We start from the raw sequence: 18,511 nt of genomic DNA, 5'->3' as shown, positions 1-18,511 counted from the left end.
AAGTCGACTGATCTAATGTATAAATGTATATATGAATTCACATTATCATCATCGTGCCCCCCTCCCCCCCGATTTCCAAGTGTATCTCCGCCTATGGGTGGTCTAGAAGCCATGGGAGTTAACTATTTCTGCAGTCCTTCAGTAACTACAAGTTTTAGACCGAATGAACTACCGGTCAAGGGAACGAAGTTAAGGACTGCTTCAACTACCAGTAATTGAGAGCACCCACAAAGAGAACAGCGAATTACCGGTTTTTAACCCTTTGACCGTTTAAGACACATTGTTTTTTGGATGCATCAATGTGTCTTAAATGGTCAAAGCGTTAAAAACCGGTAATTCGCTGTTCTCTTTGTGATTGCTCTCAAATACTGGTAGTTGAAGCAGTCCTTAACTACCATAGCAGGGTCAAAATTCCTTCAAAAATGGGCAAGGACAAGTTGATGCGTGTAAAAAATTCTCTCAAAAACGGACAAGAATGCGTCAACACTTCCTGGTTAGACCAGTGCTCTTCCCCAGTTGCTTTGTTTGCGACTTGTCACCCATGCTGCTTGAGCTCCTCCCTCTACATTCAGTCATACTGATCTCATTGTAGGGAGCTCTTTGCCAGCACATTGCAAACAGTCATGAATAAAAAACACTGTTCCCTATATTTATGTATTATAGTTATCTTGAATAGCAAAATCTCTCTGCGCATGTGCTGAGTGTGTTTGTTTAGAATGTGGTTATAACATGTGCTTGAGGAAAATTCATTACTTGAAGAGTATTTTTTTATAATCTTCACAAAGAACTTCAGAAACACCATAATATAATTGACTGCACTTGCTATTACTTTATATAATATTTATACAATATTAAGTTTTTTTCTCTAAAATTAATATTTCTTAATAGATGCTTGAGAGTTTGAGAATCATTTAAGAATTCAATAAATAGTTAATCCAGTCAGGGCTTCACACTCGGTCAGCTGGACAACATGTATTTTGGCAAACTGGTGGTCACACATTGCACTGGTTTCATTTTAGCCCCCCCCCCCCCCAGGTCTGTAACTAGAATTTTTCTCCAGGGAGGGGGTACAATGATAATAAATTAGTAAACAAAATTTTTTTTGCATTGTTTTGAAATATGTTTTTTTTTACTTTTTCATAATAAAAATTGCCTCCCTCTTCACCCCTCCTCCCTTTTTTTCCGGCACTGTTAAAAATTATGACTTTCTCCAGAAAAATACCAGGTATCATATAAAACACTTGAAATTTAATTTCTAAATCACAGCAAAGTTTTCATTTCTATACACTGTAGCCTCTTAGAATTCGGTTTAGTTTCATTACATATAGTATTCTGAACGAATATAACAATTCTTCCAGGATTTTCCACTATATTCTACTATCTCAGCATTAATCCTGTAATTCTGTTTGAATATCAGGAATGTGCATTTTTCATAGAAAATGATTCAACTCGTGGTAGCGTAAGTGAGGTATTGCTACATCTAGAGATGTAAAATTTTCGAGAATAATCTTTCGGAGAATATTCTCTGGTAGGAGTAATATTATAAATAACTTGAGAATATTCTCCTGTTATTTATAATACAGTTACATATAATATCCTTGAGAATATTCTCTGGAAGGACTACTTTCATAAATTACTGGGGAATATTCTTATAGAAAATAATAAGAATTATTCTGAAGTTAATAATAGTCCTTCCAGAGAATATTCTCCTCGATGAGAATATTCTTCAGTTACCGAAATCTTTTCAGAGAGTATTATCAAGAATATATCATAGCTGCCAACTTTTGAAAATGAAAATTCGGGAGATTTTCGCGCGCACCCGTATTTTATGCTAAAACCACTCCCTAATAAATACAATAGGGATTTATCCAAATAAAATAGGGATTTTCCAAACATAAAAGTTAAAGCGTAGGGAATAAAATCCCTACTCAAAAACTGAAGTCAAATTAAAATAGGGATTTTACACACATGGAAGTTAAACCCTTGGGAATAAAATTCCTACGCAAAAAACAAGTGAAATCGGAGGCCAAAACTTCAATGATGTAAAAATAAATATTGTGTTCAATCAGAAACGCTGTGAACAAACATTCTGCGCGAATGACCCCAAAATCATCGGAAGATGAAGGAAAACACAGTCAATTTTTGAAGAACACTGACTTTTTGTGACACTTGCTTAATGTTTTTTTTTTCACTTCACGACTGATGATGGCAGTCTTTCCATGACCGATGTTTATGTCCGTAACACAACTTGTACAAAAAGGAAAAGTCGGCCCTCTTCTGGAACGTTTGATGAAAGGAAATTCATCGGAATAAGTATCTTTAAAATTGATTAAATATGTTTTTGCTTATCATTATTCATGCTTTGTTATATCGCACGTACGTAACTTCAACAAAAGAAATTTTGACCACATGTGCATCACCATAATCTTCAATTATTATCCAGGACTATTGGCTGCTAAGCCATTTCCCTGCACGATAAGACAAACAACTTTCTTGTTACCATCAGAGGGTTTGTAAAACTTCCTTAAAAAGGGAATTTCCCCATTTACGACGTGTGACGTCATTTCGAAAGGGAAAAAAAAGAGGCTTCATGACCCACAAGAAATTTCTTAGGGACTGTTTTCATAAGCGGGGATTTTTTTAATGAAGTAAGGAATTTTTAGGGACAATTAGGGATTTTTGTGATTTTCGTAAAAATTCGGGAGATTTAAGAACTTTTCGGGAGATCGAGCGATGAAGATAAAATTCGGGAGATTCCCGAAAAATTCGGGAGACTTGGCAGCTATGATATATGTAATAACATGTATTATAATAAATAATGTCGATAAATAACTTGAAAATAATTATTTTCGATAAGAATATTCTCTAGTAATTTATAATAGTAGTTCTTTGAGAGAATATTCTCTGTCCCTGTCTCTCACCCCGTCAAGAAGATGGGTATATATTGAAGTTTGTAGACCACAATATTAAAGTTTGAAAGCAAGAAAATTAAACCAACGGGGCTGAATTGCACAACTTTTAAAGAAATGTGAGTGATACAGAATTTAAGTGTATGTGCATTGAAGAAAAAAACAGTTCTGTATCTTAGAATGAAGGTGATTATATAAGAATAGCTTCCTTTATCAAACAACTTTGATTTAATTTCTTTTGTTTTGAACTTATTTCTAAAAATTTATCTCATTTTAAAATAATTTTTTATGTTTTAATCTAAAGGTTTCTAAAATCTTTATAACCAAAATTTTAACACCTCTCATCATGACCTGGAGAATATTCTCGAACTAAAAGTTGTCATTGGGGGTGATTATACCAAAAATTGTTTTGTTGTAAATGTTTCACGCAATGAAAAGTGATTTATATTTAACAATATGAACAAAATTAGTAAAAAAATTTAAATTATTTAAAAGAAAAATGAATATCCTCAATTATTCTCCAATTTTTACATCCAGGAGAAGAATATTTTCACCTCACATCTCTAGCTACATCATTCTAGAAATTACAATTGCATTTATAATATTGTGATGCAATAAATATAGGCGGGATGTTGCAGCTTGATGTAAAAGTTATAATAGTAAATGTGCTCTCTTATGGAGGAGCTCGAGAGACTGTAGGAGCATAGCAGTCATCTAACGAGAATTTAACAAAATAAATATGATTGAAATGGAGTGTATTTCATCTCTTCGTTATATTACCTCCTGGTCATACTTACAACTAGAGTTAAAATTTTTATGACCTAAAAACTGATAGAAAATTTCCTATAAAAAATGAATATGTGCAATCAAAACTAAAAACATGCGTAGCAACTGAAAATATGCCCTAAAAGATTGAAAATTGGTCTTATGAAAAAAAAAAAAAAAATACAAAAAATTTCCACCAACAATAACTTTAGCAAAATAATGTGAGAGAGGAATAGTGTTTTCTACATTTTTCTTAAAATTCTTCCCAACTGTTCTGCAATTGCACTGATTGTTCTGCGACATACGTCACAGACTTCGGCATATTCTGCTTTGGGGTCCAAGTTTGGATCCTGATGCAGTGTCGTCTTAACGCATGGGGCCCTGTGCAATAATCATCACCGCCAGTCGGGGGCATGGAGCAGTCAAAGCCATCTGAATGGCAAGGGAAAACTGAAAAGCAATGTATATTAGGGTGGGTCGAAAAAAATGAAATTTTTATTCTCAAATCGCTATAGTGCAGAAAACTTGCCTCCTTTAATAAGAAGAAAAACGACGTAAAAAAATTTAAAAATCGGTTGATATCTTCCGGTCGTGCATTGAACTTGAATTTTACGGAAATTGACGAAATCGAACATTTTTCTGAAATTTTTTAATATTAGATAAAATTCTATGATCGACACGCAAAAGTTTGTTACGCTTATTTTATGGTTCAATAAAGTAAAATAAATTAAAACATCATTAACATTTCAATGTTTATTGGTCGCGCAGCGTGTTTGAAAAACAGGAATTTACCAAATTTTTGCAAGTTTCATTGTGCAGCTTTTCGTCCGTTTTGTCAGAATAAAACTACCCCAGAATTCATCACTAGGAGGTGGCTGCACATTGAGTTCCACCCGCACGCAACCCAATCAACCATCCAAACTAGGCGCGTGTGTGTGTGTGTGTGTTATTCACACTATATTTGAAAAATGGTTACTACAATTGACTAGAATTCGGTGGTTTATAGTTTCTTCTACTGTTTCTTTTCCAAGTCTACAGGCTTGAAGTCTGACTTTTGGAAGAAATCAAGCATGACTGATTTTGATAATAGCGTAGATTGATGTAACTATCTCTATCTCCATGTCACATCCTTTATTTGAGGCCTCGGTAACAATTTAGGCATAAATCTCAACTGCCTGAGTCTGACTGGATCACGTGGAAAGACCACTACAGTGAATCGTGCATCTACTTCATTTCAACGAAATTCCTCTCCGTCATATTTTTCCGCATATAGATGGTGCAATGAATCAATGAACATCAGGACTCTGCCATCGGACTTATCTCGTTGCAGAGATCTCTTCCAGCCCAGCTTCGTTACGGAGTCTAGAACAAAGTATGTGCACCTAACAATCTGAGCCGTATTTAGTGTTGTGCGGGAATGTTTAGTGCTATCATCTAAATTTGAAATTGTGAGTGAAGTGAAATGATTGAATATTTGTACCGTTGTAGGCCTGTTGCTCTCTATGGCAAGATTTTTTAACGAGAATCGGCTTGCATTCACGCCTCGAAGTCGGGAACTACAGATATAGATGGTACATCTACAGGGCCAAAGTCTTTTTCTGGGCCTATTTGATAACAACGTACTGGATGTGAAAGCTCTCTGTGTTGAAGTATGAATCTGCAGATTGTTGGTTTCTAGAAGTAGACAAAAAGATGCTGAGAAAAGTCTAGTAGTACTGTATTTATTAGGTACTACTTGTATACTACTGTTTTGGATATGTAGGTACTACATATCCAAAACAATAAAGCCAGGAAATTTTCCAGGGGATTTGTCAATTCGAGATCCTGGTCATCTGTCACATTCTGGATGACTAAATGCGGCCAATAGAGCGCTAAGGTTGTAGGACTACTTAAGTTAGCCAAATCCTTTCGCGAACCAGAAGTTCTCATCTTGAAATCGTACGTACCTGTGTGGTTCCACCTCAAAAAGACAAGTATTTCAATGACGCGCTGAACATGTTTTTCCAGCAGTTCAAAAATTGTGGTATTTATTTAATGAGAGAGACTTACTTAAAGTTGTTAATCCAATAGTTGAGCCCAATGCATTCTTTGGACACCCTGAAAATTTACTGTTGGCTATGATTGTTGATGACATTCGAGAGAACTTGGATATAGAAGAACTTTAACCCTTTTTATACCCAGACGGTACTTTAAAGTACCAGGGTAAATAAATTTGTTTCAAACTAATTGTTTAAAAAACATTGTTTTTGTTTTTAGTTTCCTCTTTAATTAGAACTAAAATGACCTCTATTTGTTATTGCCATCACATTTATGCTTTCATTTCAAATTATTATAATTTTTCTTTTATTCTACTTTACTCAATGTCGGATATAAAGGGTTAAAGTAAGACAATCCGCCTCTAAAGGAAAAACTATTAGACACTTTGTGTCACGTAAGAAAAACTTTAAAGCTACCGAATACACTGGAATAATTAACCGGAATACTTGCCTCTTGTATCCTTCCCCGAATGCTACAGGAAGTATGTGATGATATTATATTATTCATCAATTCCGATACTAACCACGTCAGAGGCATCGAAAGGTTTATCCGACGTACTCAGAACAGTCCAGAGATGTATCAAACTTGTTACCGAGGCCTGAACTAAAGTGTTCAGGCCTTAAGTGTACATCAGATCTACGCTACTATCAAGATCAGTTATGATCTTTATTGAACCATAAAATAAGCGTAACAAACTTTTGCGTGTCTATCATAGAATTTTATCTAATATTAAAAAATTTCAGAAAAATGTTCGATTTCGTCAATTTCTGTAAAATTCAAGTTCAATGCGCGACCGGAAGATATCAACCGATTTTTAAATTTTTTACGTCGTTTTTCTTCTTATTAAAGGAGGCAAGTTTTCCGCACTATAGCGATTTGAAAATAAAAATTTCATTTTTTTCGACCCACCCTAATGTATATGCTCTTTGTGTGTTTGTGTATGTGCTGTTTGTCTTAAATTAAATTAAGTGATAATACAACATGAATGAAATTTTCTTATCAGTTCCGGTAACAGTCTGTAGCATTAGTGAAGGTGCCACGTACAAAGTCGTTGCTGGAATTTTTGAGCCAAATCGGTCCGGACGATGCTCAGGTTTGCTCTGATATGTATGGCAAGGAAATCCGTCAATTTCACCTGTGAAGTACATTCCGTGGTCTCTTCCTCACAGCTGTGAGATATGGTAGATCTTTGACAGGCATCTCCTTGCAGCAACTTCTGTCCCGCGAGATAATCACTTTTTAGTTTAATGGCTCGGATCTTCGAGAGGTGTCCCCTTTCTTGGGAACTGTCATTGGACAGGATCTTCGTAGATGGCCCTCCTCGTGGCACTTCCAGCAGACCAAGGGCTTGTCTCTGATTTTCCCAGTTGTTCCTTGCACTCTTCAGAAGTTTCAACTCTCTGATGTATGCCGTAGCGTCCTCCGCAACAGCACCACGAACCACTCGTCACTCTCATCTGGAAGCTTGATGGGCTTCTTCGAACTTCATGGCATACACGAGGGCACTTTTCATGTCCATGTACTCACCCAGACGCAACGCCTGCTGGATGTCTGGATCCTTTACGGAGTCGACGAAGCATTGCTGAGTCAGTTCAACCTGATGTCCGGGGGGCAGTCCGGGTAAGCCAACTGTGAGAACCTTTCGATGTCCATGGCCAATTCCAGTAATTTCTCTCACGCTTTCTGCTGCCTGGTCTTCAGTTGCAGTCTGTGGAAGTCCTTTAGGTAATTTTCTCCAAACCTCAGATCGAGTGTGTTTGTCACAGCTTCACAGCTGGATCAGTGCTCAGCCACGAGTGTCTGAAGAACTTTGGCAGCTTCACCTCGGACAGCGGCAGCTAGGTGGATTGCCTTGAGTACACAGTCCCATCCGTTCACTGAGGCGATCATCTCGAACTGGGTCATGTAGATCAACCACTATGTCCTTCCATCATAGGTTGAAGGCTTGATGTTCGGCTGACTGATATCAGCTGTGGCTGGCAGGACCTGGGTGTCCGTGGACTCTTGAATTTTCTTTTCTAGCTTGTATCTTCGAGAGCTTCTCATCCACCGCAATCACTTATTCAGTGACAGAGTTCATTTCCTGGGCGAGTGCCTTTTTCAAGGCGTTGACCATTCTATCCACTCTAATTTCAACCGCAGCTACATCATTATTGACTTTAGTGATGGAGTTGGTGACATCATCCTTGAAGGCTGTGCTCGTGGCCTCTATCTTGCCATTTACAGTGGCGGCAGACTTGCTCATCTCTTCCACGATGCTTAATTTCATTTGGCCCATAACGATCATCAACTGGTTCAGCTGTTCTCGCATCTTGTCCATCTCTATCCCTCTTGTTTTCACCATTTAAGTCCTTGAATTATCCCACTTCTGACACCAAACTGTTCTGGACAATTTCCCCAAGACTTCGAGATTGCAAAACAAGAAGTGGTTCGACGAACAAACAGATTTATAGAGATAGATTTCCTGAAGTTAAGAGAGGCTACTAATGCCTCTACTTCAGCGCCTCACGACACAGTGCGTGAAATTAGGAAGGCAGATTCATGTGTCTCCAGTGGTGTAGATGGTAGCATGCTTGCCTGGTATGCAAGAGGGCCTGGGTTCGAGTCCCGGCGGAGACGTGATGACTTTTCTTTCCGAGCTCACCTCAGCATAATATCCGGAAAATAACTGTTTCCTTAAACAGATTTATTTACAGAACAGCAATTTACACATATTTACAAGCTAATCAAAGAGCAAACAACTTTTTCGCAAAGTCCAATCACAACCGACTTTTCATAGAGTCTCTTATTCCAATTTTCTCCTCCTGTCATCCTAGTAACACTTTTTACAGGCCCAGAGAAAATTATTGAGAGTTTTCGTTGTTCCTGAAAAATGGCGCCACTGTCTGGAATGTTTTCCCCCCAATCGCACTTCTTTGCAATAAACAGAAACTAGTATCAACTGCCGTTGCCAAACAGGAGATTGCAATATTTTTTACAGGTTCTACAAAACAATAGAATCACGCCATCTATCACCTATGTCGTAACAATATAAGTATCTAAGTGGTAGGATTTCTACACTTTCGAAGAGAGTGATGGAAGGTGTATAATAGTCATTAAAAATTAGCCTTATAATTTTCTTCTGTAGTGATATAATTGGTTATAAGTTAGTCATATAATCACTACCCCAAATAGATGAACCGTATAATAAGTAAGAATGGAACAGTGAATATTACAAAGCAGCGATTAACAAAATATTTTAGAAAAAATGTATACATTGTAAATCTTAATTTAATTTGTAGATTATGAACATGGGATTTCTATTTCCTGTCAGAGTCAATATAAATACCCAGATATTTTATAGTATTCACTTGTTCTAATTTATGACAATTACAATCAGTGTTAATGTTACATACAGGTTTATGAATCATTAAGTCAATATTCAAGACAGGAATGTTATGCAAAGAAAAGTTAATATATTTAGTTTTAGAGATATTAAATTGTAGATCATTTGCATGAAACCAGTCGCTAATTTTTATCATGTCAGAATTTACTGTATTTTGGAGAGATTCATAGGTAGCAGCAGAGTAAAGTATGGCTGTATCATCAGCAAGCGTGATTACCTTGCCATCAATTTTTAGATTACATAAATCGTTTATGAATATATTAAAGAGTAGGGGACCTAAAACAGATCCCTGGGGTACTCCTCGGTTCACCCCTAAAAATTTACTGGAATGTGAGCCACATCTTATTGTGATATCTGTGCTGCAGGTATGACTCTAAAAGATTTAATTGGATATCTCTAATTCCACATGCCTCAAGCTTATATTGAATGATTTGGAACAGCTTTGGTATAAGGGACAGGTTGGCGATTTTCGGCGACTTTTTTTTCCCGGCGCCAAATATGTCAGACGGCCCGAGAAAAAGCCGCCAGACACTACGTGCGCCAGAAAAAAAAAGTCGCCAGCATAGAAAACAGTAAAAACAAATGGCATAAACAAAAATAAGCTGTGGAGTATTTAAAAAATAAAACTGGATAAAAAAAAATGAAATCAGGGTTTAAATAAAACCCGGACCGTTGTGAATAAATAACGGTCCTGCTGTATAAATAAAAATACTCTATGTATTATAAATTAAAACCCGGACTCTCTTTCCGAGAATCCGAGTTCTTATAAATAATCAACGGTCCTGCATGTTGTATAAATAAAAATATTCTATTTATTATAAATTAAAACTCTCTTTCCGAGAATCCGGGTTCTTATAAATAATCAACGGTATAAAATAAATAAATAAATAAAATAAAAAGGATGCAGGGGCATCCTGCATGTAGAAAAGAATAAATATTGGAAAATATTAAAGGTACAACCTGAGGGAAAAGATGTCCAAAATAATTCCAATTAATCCGACACACACACTACATCATATATACGGAAGGAAGAGAAAATATGAAGAACTATCCAAACGGTTTTTCAAAACGCCGCGGCTATTAAGTGACGTCATTTGGAAGAAAAAAAGAGAGAGGATAGAATGAGAAAAAGAGAAAACCAGTTTGAAAATGGCAGTAAAACCCGTTTGAAAGACGCGCTAGGATGCTAAGAACACGGAAAAACAACAGTCAGCGCCACCGACTGGCAGAATTCTATGAACATTCTGGAACAACGACAAACCAGAGCGCGCCAACGATGGCAACTTATCGCCGGAAAAAAAGTCGCCAATTTGGCGTGTCCCTTATACCAAAGCTGTTCCAATGATTTAATGATTAACACTGTCAAAGGCTTTTCTTATGTCTAGGAATACAGCTATGGTTTTTCTAGGTTTGTCAAGATTATGTATTTACTTTAAAATCTGAGTGAAGCAACTTTGGTGTGTTAGGGGCCGTTCAAGTATTATGTCATCATCAATGGGTGGGGGGTGTTCCGATTTGCTGACTTTTGATGACAAGGGGGGGGGGGGTTGGATAATGCTTACCTCATCAACTACCCTTTATGAAAATATGAAATATTTTTAATAGCATCTTACTCGGTGCGCCAAAAATGAGAAAAACCTTTTGATAGTTTGTGGGTAGATGAAGTAACATCCCCCCCCCCTTATTGATAAGTGCCCTACAGAGCCACTTTGGTGATCTCTAAATGTTTCGCGTATCCAAATGATCTGGAAATGTGTCTGGGCCGCTTAAGTGCTCTGGGAACTGTGCCACGCATCACTCAAGTGCTAAGTATTTATATACCTCGGACAATTTAAATAATCTGAGAATCGCACTGGGGGCCACTTACGTGCTCTAAAACTACATCATGTGTCACTCAAGGGATCTCTAAATATGTCACGGATCCCTTAAGTGTTCTGGAACTGTCTCCTGGGTCACTTAAGTGATCTGAAAATGTGCAACGGGCCGCTTAAATGTTCTGGAATTGTACCATGGGACACAAACAATCTGTAAATGTGCCGCTTAGTTCATTTTTACAAAATTAGGTTGAGAAGGGCAGGCCGCATCATGTAAACCCCAGGGCCATATTTGGTCCACGGGTCAAGTGCCTTTATGCGATTTATCATTATATGGCTTAGAGGGTGGGTCGCAATGAATTTATTAAAGATAAATTTCATAGCCTTCAAATAACATTGAAATTAACAGAAATTGATTATAATAACATATAAAGTTGTTTTCTTCCGAAATTTCAAAAAATATTTTTTTGCAATAAAATAATAAATTTTTGATTGATCGTTGGGGAGGGGGCACAAGCCTCCTATGCCCCGTGTACGTCTCTGATCCCACCAATATGCGTTAACATTCAGAGGGGCAGAGCTGACGACGAAATTTTGCGACAAGAAAGGGGAAGAGGTCAGAAATAGCTAAAAATGTACTTACGTAATACTTGAACGGCCCCTCAACTAGATCATTTTTTAATTATTACTACTCTTTTAAAAATAATTCAGAATTTAATTTAATGAAGCAGGTATATTCTTTAACAGTGGGGAATTCAAGAAAAATAGAAGCATGACACTAGCTTCTATAAGTTTGGGTTTGATTTAAAAAAAAACCTTATGGTTCTAGTTTCATAGCTAAAAATTTATTTTTGATTGATCAAGATACTTTTGAATACATTTTTTGCGTAGTTTGAAAAATTTGGAGAGAAATAAATTCAGGCACCATTCTGATTTCTCAGAATTTTTATTATCCAAATTCATTTAGTTTACCATAAACAATTTTCTTGCTGCATTTCTGTATAAAATTACACAGAAGTGGGTGTGTTTGTGTGTGAACAACTATTCCCTTATAGTATGGTCAATTTTACTGATCAAATACATAGTTTAACATACACCAAAAATGTATATTTAGACACAATATAAGATGTACATTAGGGTGGGTCGAAGAAAAAAAAATTCAAATCACTATAGTGTGGAAAAATTGCCTCCTTTAATAAAAAGAAAAATGATGTAAAAAATTTTAAAATCAGTTGATAGCTTCCAGTCACGCATCATACTTAAAGTTTATGAAAATTGACGAAAATTGAAAATTTTTCTTCATTTTTTTAATATTACTTAAAATTAAACGATCGACATGCAAAAGTTTGTTATGCTTATTTTATGGTTCAATAAAGTAAAATAAATTGAAACATTAATATTGCAATGTTTATCGGTCATGCAATGTGTTCGAAAAACTGGAACTGACCAAATTTTTGCATGTTTCATTGTGCAGTTCTTCACTTGCTGTACAACATTTTTTTTCTTATTAAAGGAGACAACTTTTTCGCACTATAGTAATTTGAAAATAAAAACTTTTATTTTTTTCAACCCACCCTAATGTACAAACATGTTTAAGTTACATATTTTGAGGTTGTGGAAAAAGGAAATTAAATTTTCCTCCCATTTTGACCAAAATATCCGCCCAAGCTTTAAGTGAAGAATCAACTTTAGTTGGATGTAATGTTCCCTCAACAATAGTGGATAATCAGGTTTCTTGACGACTTTTGCTGACGAAGAGGCTGACTTGCAAGTTAACTGCCACTCGAACATTTCCTTGACGTTCAAGTTTGCTGCACAGGGACTTGTAGTGATTAACGATGATAAAATCTATTCAATTTATTTAATTAACAAAGACAAATCACAAAAATCAATACATACGCATGGAATGGACATACACACATGCGACAACATGTGACACCTCAACCGAAACACTGAGTGTCATCTCCAGACAGCTTTGACTTCTCTTCCAACCACAAGGAAAAATATCTATAATATCCTGACGGCTTTGACCGATTCCCCACAGGTAGTCCCCCACCAGCGATAGCGAGAGAACTACCTGCAGGGCAACCTGAATCTGACCCGTCTACCTGAGCGGGTGGTCATGAAAGATTGGTCCTCGTCACTGGAAGTCTGTTGATCTTTTAAAGTTATTGTTGCTTGCTGTGAAGTTGTTGTTGCTTGCTGATCGTTAGAAGTTGCCTGCTGATGCTTTGAAGTTATTGTTGCTTGTTGATCGTTGGAAGGCTTGTGGGCATTGAAGGGCCGGTCATCACTGCAGATGTAAGCCAGTTTGACTCTGTCTATGCTTACAGATACTGGGCGACCTTTTATTAGTATTTGGAAGACCTTTTCTGATCTTTACCGTACCTGGTAAGGTCCCTCGTACAGAGGTTGTAGGCCTTTCTTCACTCTGTCCGTGCGGAGGAAAACATATGAGCAAGACAGCAGGTCCTTGCTGACAAAAACAATGTTTTCCGTGGCGAACAGTCTGTCTTGGGCTTAAATTTTCCATGGTGGTCTTTAACTGAACAACATAGCTTGATGGATCTGGGTGATGACGACTAGGTACGAAAAATTCTCCTGGAAGTCGTATAGGTGCACCATACACCATTTCCGCAGTTGTAGCTTCCTTCCAGGCGGCTCGAAAACCCAACAGAATCGTAGGAAGTACTGTTACCCAGTGGTTAGTTGCATAAGCCTTGATAGCAGACTTAAGGTCTCGATGGAAGCATTCTACTTGACCATTTGCTTGTGGATGGTATGATGTGGTCCTCTGGCAATTGGTTCCCAAGAACTTGGCGAGAGCCTTGAACAAAAAGGACTCAAACTGGGCACCTTGATCTGAGGTGATTCTGTTAGGTGAACCGAACCGAGCAACCCATCCAGCATAGAAAACCTTGGCCACGGTGTCAGCAGAAATATCCGGCATAGGGAAGGCTTCAGGCCATTTACAGAAGCGATCCACACAAGTGAGGCAATATGTGTAGCCTTCTGATGGAGGCAAAGGGCCAACAATATCAATGTGGACATGTTGAAACCTGGCATCAGGTGGTGAAAATTCCCCATGTGGGCTCTTCATATGCCGACTCACTTTAGACTTCTGACAGTTAATGCATGTACGTGCCCAAGTGGTCACGTCAGCCTTCAGTGCGGGCCACACGAAACGTTCTTGAACTAGTTTCACAGAGGCCTTCACTCCAGGATGTGACAGTTCATGCAAGGCAGTGAAGATTCCCCTATGCATCGAGGATGGAACCAGTCGTCGAATGCATCCTGTAGAGACGTCACAGTACAGCTGAAGCTTTGATTCATCAACAGGAAGAGAGTAAATTTTCAAGGAAGTAGATAAAGGATTGGTGAGTAGTTGCTGAATATCCTCATCTTTGAGTTGTTCCTCTGCCATTCGTTTCAAAGTCGGTGGGAGATGGTGTGTCTATGGAAGATATGTATATCCGAGACAATGCATCTGCCACAACATTTTCTGCACCCTTGATTTGTCCAGGGGCATCGGAAGTATTTTCGACCAGTGGGTGCTCACACAGGCGTTTCGCCGGGTGGGGCTTGAAGGATATGAAAAATTGAAAACGTATTCGTAAAAAAAATATTAAAAAACACACATCTATTTTTGTATAAATTCTGTATATCATGGGTGGCTCGAGCCTCGGGGCTCACCATGTGAGACGACATTGGTTACGCGTCACTTTGGCGTATAAGCCGCATCAGTGAAGCAATACAGAGAACTCGCAACTGTGTTTCTAGCTAGATAAAATGCATAAATAATAGTTTTCTCCGAGAGATTAATGCACCATAGTTCGAGTGTTTTTACAGACACGAAACACATTCTTTCTTTCTCTAAACTTTTCTGCAATTATATTTCTCTTTACTCCTGACTTAATACTTTTCCTTCGAGCAGTGCTCTGTGCCGGTGGCACAGCCATAGGCGGAGATAGACGTCGAAGTCTGGGGCGGGGGGCACGATGATGTCAATTCATATATACATTTATACATTAGATTAGTCGACTCCATCCCTGACTCCAAGACATTCCTGTTTATATGCTGCTACAATATATATCTCTCATCATCTATTTACTACTCTTTGGCTCCAGTACTTAATAAATTATTATTTTTTATTTCCTGCAATAAAAAATATACTTTGGTAATAATTTCTAATAATTCATTATTGGATTCTTATATAAACAAGTCATGGTTTTTTCTTTATAATTATTTTTGCTACGAACCTAATGTATGAAAATATTTTATTACTTAAATCTTTGAATTTATACAAAATGCTTTCAATGCATGCTTACTTGCATGTACACTGCTGGCCACCAAAATTACACCACCAAGAAAGACAAGAGATATCGCAACAATATTTATTTTGTAGATAACATGTTGACCAAGCATCAAATGATTAAATAGACTTTGGATGTGTTCTTGGGGTACAGCAGACCAAGCAGCTTCCACGCGTTGCCAAAGTTGATCTGGTGTGGCAGCTGGGGATGTAATCTGGGTCAATCGTTGAGCGACCATGGACCACATGTTTTCTATCGGTGAAAGTTCCGGAGAGCGAGCTGGCCAGGGAAGCAATTCAATCTGGCGATTGACGAAGAACCTTTGAACAATGCGTGCCACGTGTGGTCGCACATTATCCTGTTGAAATATGGCTGTGGGCAAGCCCTGAAGGTAAGGAAGGACAACTGGCTCCAACACCTCGGAGATGTAGCGCTGGCTTTTTAAAGTACCGGCAATGCGTACTAGAGGAGTGCGAGAGTGATATCCAATACCGCCCCATACCATAATACCCGGTGCAGGACCAGTGTGGCGGTGCATAACGCAGCTGTTCAGCATCCTCTCTCCACGGTGTCTCCAGACTCGAATCCGACCATCGTGGTGCTGCAGACAGAAGCGTGACTCGTCAGTAAAGACAATTTCATTCCATTGTGCCGTCCACATCCTTCTTTCATCGCACCATTGGCGGCGGAGACGTCTGTGGTTCTGCGTCAAGGGTAGACGAAGCAATGGACGTCTTGCGGACAGACCACTCTGCTGTAAACGGCGTCGAATGGTACACCAGACACTGGATGATGCGGTACAGACTGAATGTGCTGTGCTATGGTTTGTGATATGGCTGAGCGATCCGTCACTGCCATACGCACAATACGCCTGTCATCACGTGAAGTGGTGCACTGAGGTGGATGCGATCGAACACGTCGGTCCGTCGTACCCTCCTGCATCCAACGATCACATATCCGCATTACAGTTATTTGGTTTCGTCCAACACGACTACCGATTTCCCTGAAAGATAATCCACAATCTCGGTAGGCCACTATCCTTCCTCTGTCGAACTCGGATACTTGATCAAAAGATGATCGCTGTTTTCTACGAGGCATAATTGATCGTTTTTTTGAAAAACCACAAGAAAAACACAATTGCCGTACTTCAAATCGTCGAAATCTCCAAGCCTTAAATAGCGCTTTGAAGTGGCGCCACAGGCGCGCGTGATGTGCGTCTGCGCTGAAATTCTAATCATTTGCATATCTCACCTCCGCTAATGCATGTTGTAAATTTCATATTATTTGCATGCTTCCTTCAGGGTGTTGCATTTACAGTGGCCAGCAGTGTAATTATGATAGGGTAAGGTAATTAGTTAGATGGATACTTTCGGAATAACATACAGTAATTAAAACCTGAAAGTGTTGACTGTGAAGAGGTTAACTAAAAATAGGACCCTCAATGTTGAGCCAACGAGAGTAAATTAAATTTCAAATAATTTGGCAAGTACCAACCAAATTTATTGCAGTGCTAATCATAACCAATTGCTTATGATTAGCACCGCAGGAAATTTGCAATTGAATTAGTATTTAGTCATTCCAGAGCACTGGTTATAAATTTTTTCTACAATCCTATGAGGGAGGGGGAACAACAATTAAAATGAATTTTTTTTCAGTATGCGATAGGCAATGGCGGCTCAAATGAGGTGTGACTCACGCAGACCCATGGAGCCACAGAAGAGGCATCACACCAGGGTTAAGGAAAAAAATAGAGAAAAGTTTGAACATTTTTCCTAAAAGGGTGCAACGAAAAAGAGGGTTGGCTGTTCTAGCAATTTTCACGCAGTCAGATGAACTAACTTCAGGACCATAACTAGCTCTTGGGCACCGAATACATCATTAATTTATCACCATCAAAATTTATACCGCAGTAAAATATTTCACTTTGTACTTTGAACACGGCCGTAACTCTGGAGGGGAGGGGCAACTGCCCCAGGTAGCAGTTTTAGGGGGGGACAAAGAACACCATTACAAAATTATCGAATTTTAAAGTTGTGGGGGCAGCAAAATAATTTTTGCCACGGCCCTGCTTTCAATAGTGATAAAAAAAAATTTAAAATTGAAACACACAAGACAAATCGTTGGGAAAAATTAATTTCACATGCAATATATATATATATATATACATATATATATATTGCATGTGAAATTGTATTATTATAATTACATAAATGCAATTATGATTGCATTTATGTAATTAATTGTATAATTGTGAATTGTATAATTATATAAATGCAATATATTCTTTGCATTTTACTTAACCTTTTCTCGTCAATCTTCATTGGATTCAGCTTACGCACCGCTTATTTTCAAATATTAGGATTAATAATGAAAATTAGAATACACAAACTCACCCTGATTTATTTTTATCGAAGAAAAACTTTTCTTACACACTCGAGCACGACAGTTTCAACTGTAAATCTGTCGATTCAAGTCCGGTAATTAAGAGAAATAACACTCTGCGATTAAGTTTTGAATATCTTTCTGTATGAAAAATCTACAAAGATATCGCTGATAAGTTTCGTTTATCAACGAATTATATGAATTGCCACTATCTAGTGAATTCGCCTGTTGGAAAATCCAAATACGAAATACCTAGATCTTTTTAATAGAGTAATTTGGTTTGTACTTCATCTTCACTGTTTACACCAATGGTTCTCAAAGTGTGCGTCGTGGCTACTAGGGGTACCGTGCTGAGCCGTCGATATTGATGTGTGGCAATCATTCTGGCCAGCAGTAAACATAGGTAGTACTGTACTTTTACTCTCTATCTAACACGCAAAAAAAGACGGCGGCGACTAAGGCAATTAGTGCAATCCGGCGCAGATCCAGGGTGAAGTGTTGGGGGGGGGGGCGATTTTTTACAATGAAGATGTCGATCGGTGAGACCCAACCTAGTGTCCGCAGGTGCCAAACGTACTTAAAATAAAAAAACTAATAAAAATAAATTACGAATTAAAATTAATTAAAACTTTCAATTAATTTTCATTTAAAAAATTAATTGAACATTAAAATTAATTACGATTACCTTTAATTGAAAATAAAAATTAATTTAAATGAAAAGTAATTAAAAATTGAAGGCAGTTAAAAATTAAATCTAAATTAAAATTTATATTTATAAAAATTATATTTTTTCAATATGCAACATACTTATTGAAAAAATTGCTTGCAGCAACTGGTGTTACAATTAATGAATAAGCTGTTTTTGATAATAAATTTGAACGTTTGTGCCAGCTACCCTCGCAAAAA

At 37.7% G+C, this 18,511-nt stretch overlaps 1 protein-coding gene and 1 non-coding gene across 5 annotated transcripts in view; one reads left to right on the top strand and one right to left on the bottom strand.

The window, feature by feature from the left end:
• Positions 1–18,511, bottom strand: part of Muted (biogenesis of lysosome-related organelles complex 1 subunit 5) — a 164,241-nt gene that overhangs the window by 75,752 nt on the left and 69,978 nt on the right. The window lies entirely within an intron of this gene.
• Positions 8,257–8,330, top strand: TRNAT-GGU (transfer RNA threonine (anticodon GGU)). Its single transcript has one exon. It is a non-coding gene; the product is annotated as a tRNA-Thr (tRNA).

This window comes from Pholcus phalangioides, unplaced genomic scaffold (assembly GCF_987345545.1).
Source record: "Pholcus phalangioides strain wild (caught in Gottingen) unplaced genomic scaffold, Ppha-v1.0 ptg000009l_1, whole genome shotgun sequence".
In the NCBI taxonomy this organism is placed as follows: domain Eukaryota; kingdom Metazoa; phylum Arthropoda; class Arachnida; order Araneae; family Pholcidae; genus Pholcus; species Pholcus phalangioides.
Note: the sequence above shows the minus strand (reverse complement) of the source record. Positions and strands in the feature narration are given on the sequence as shown.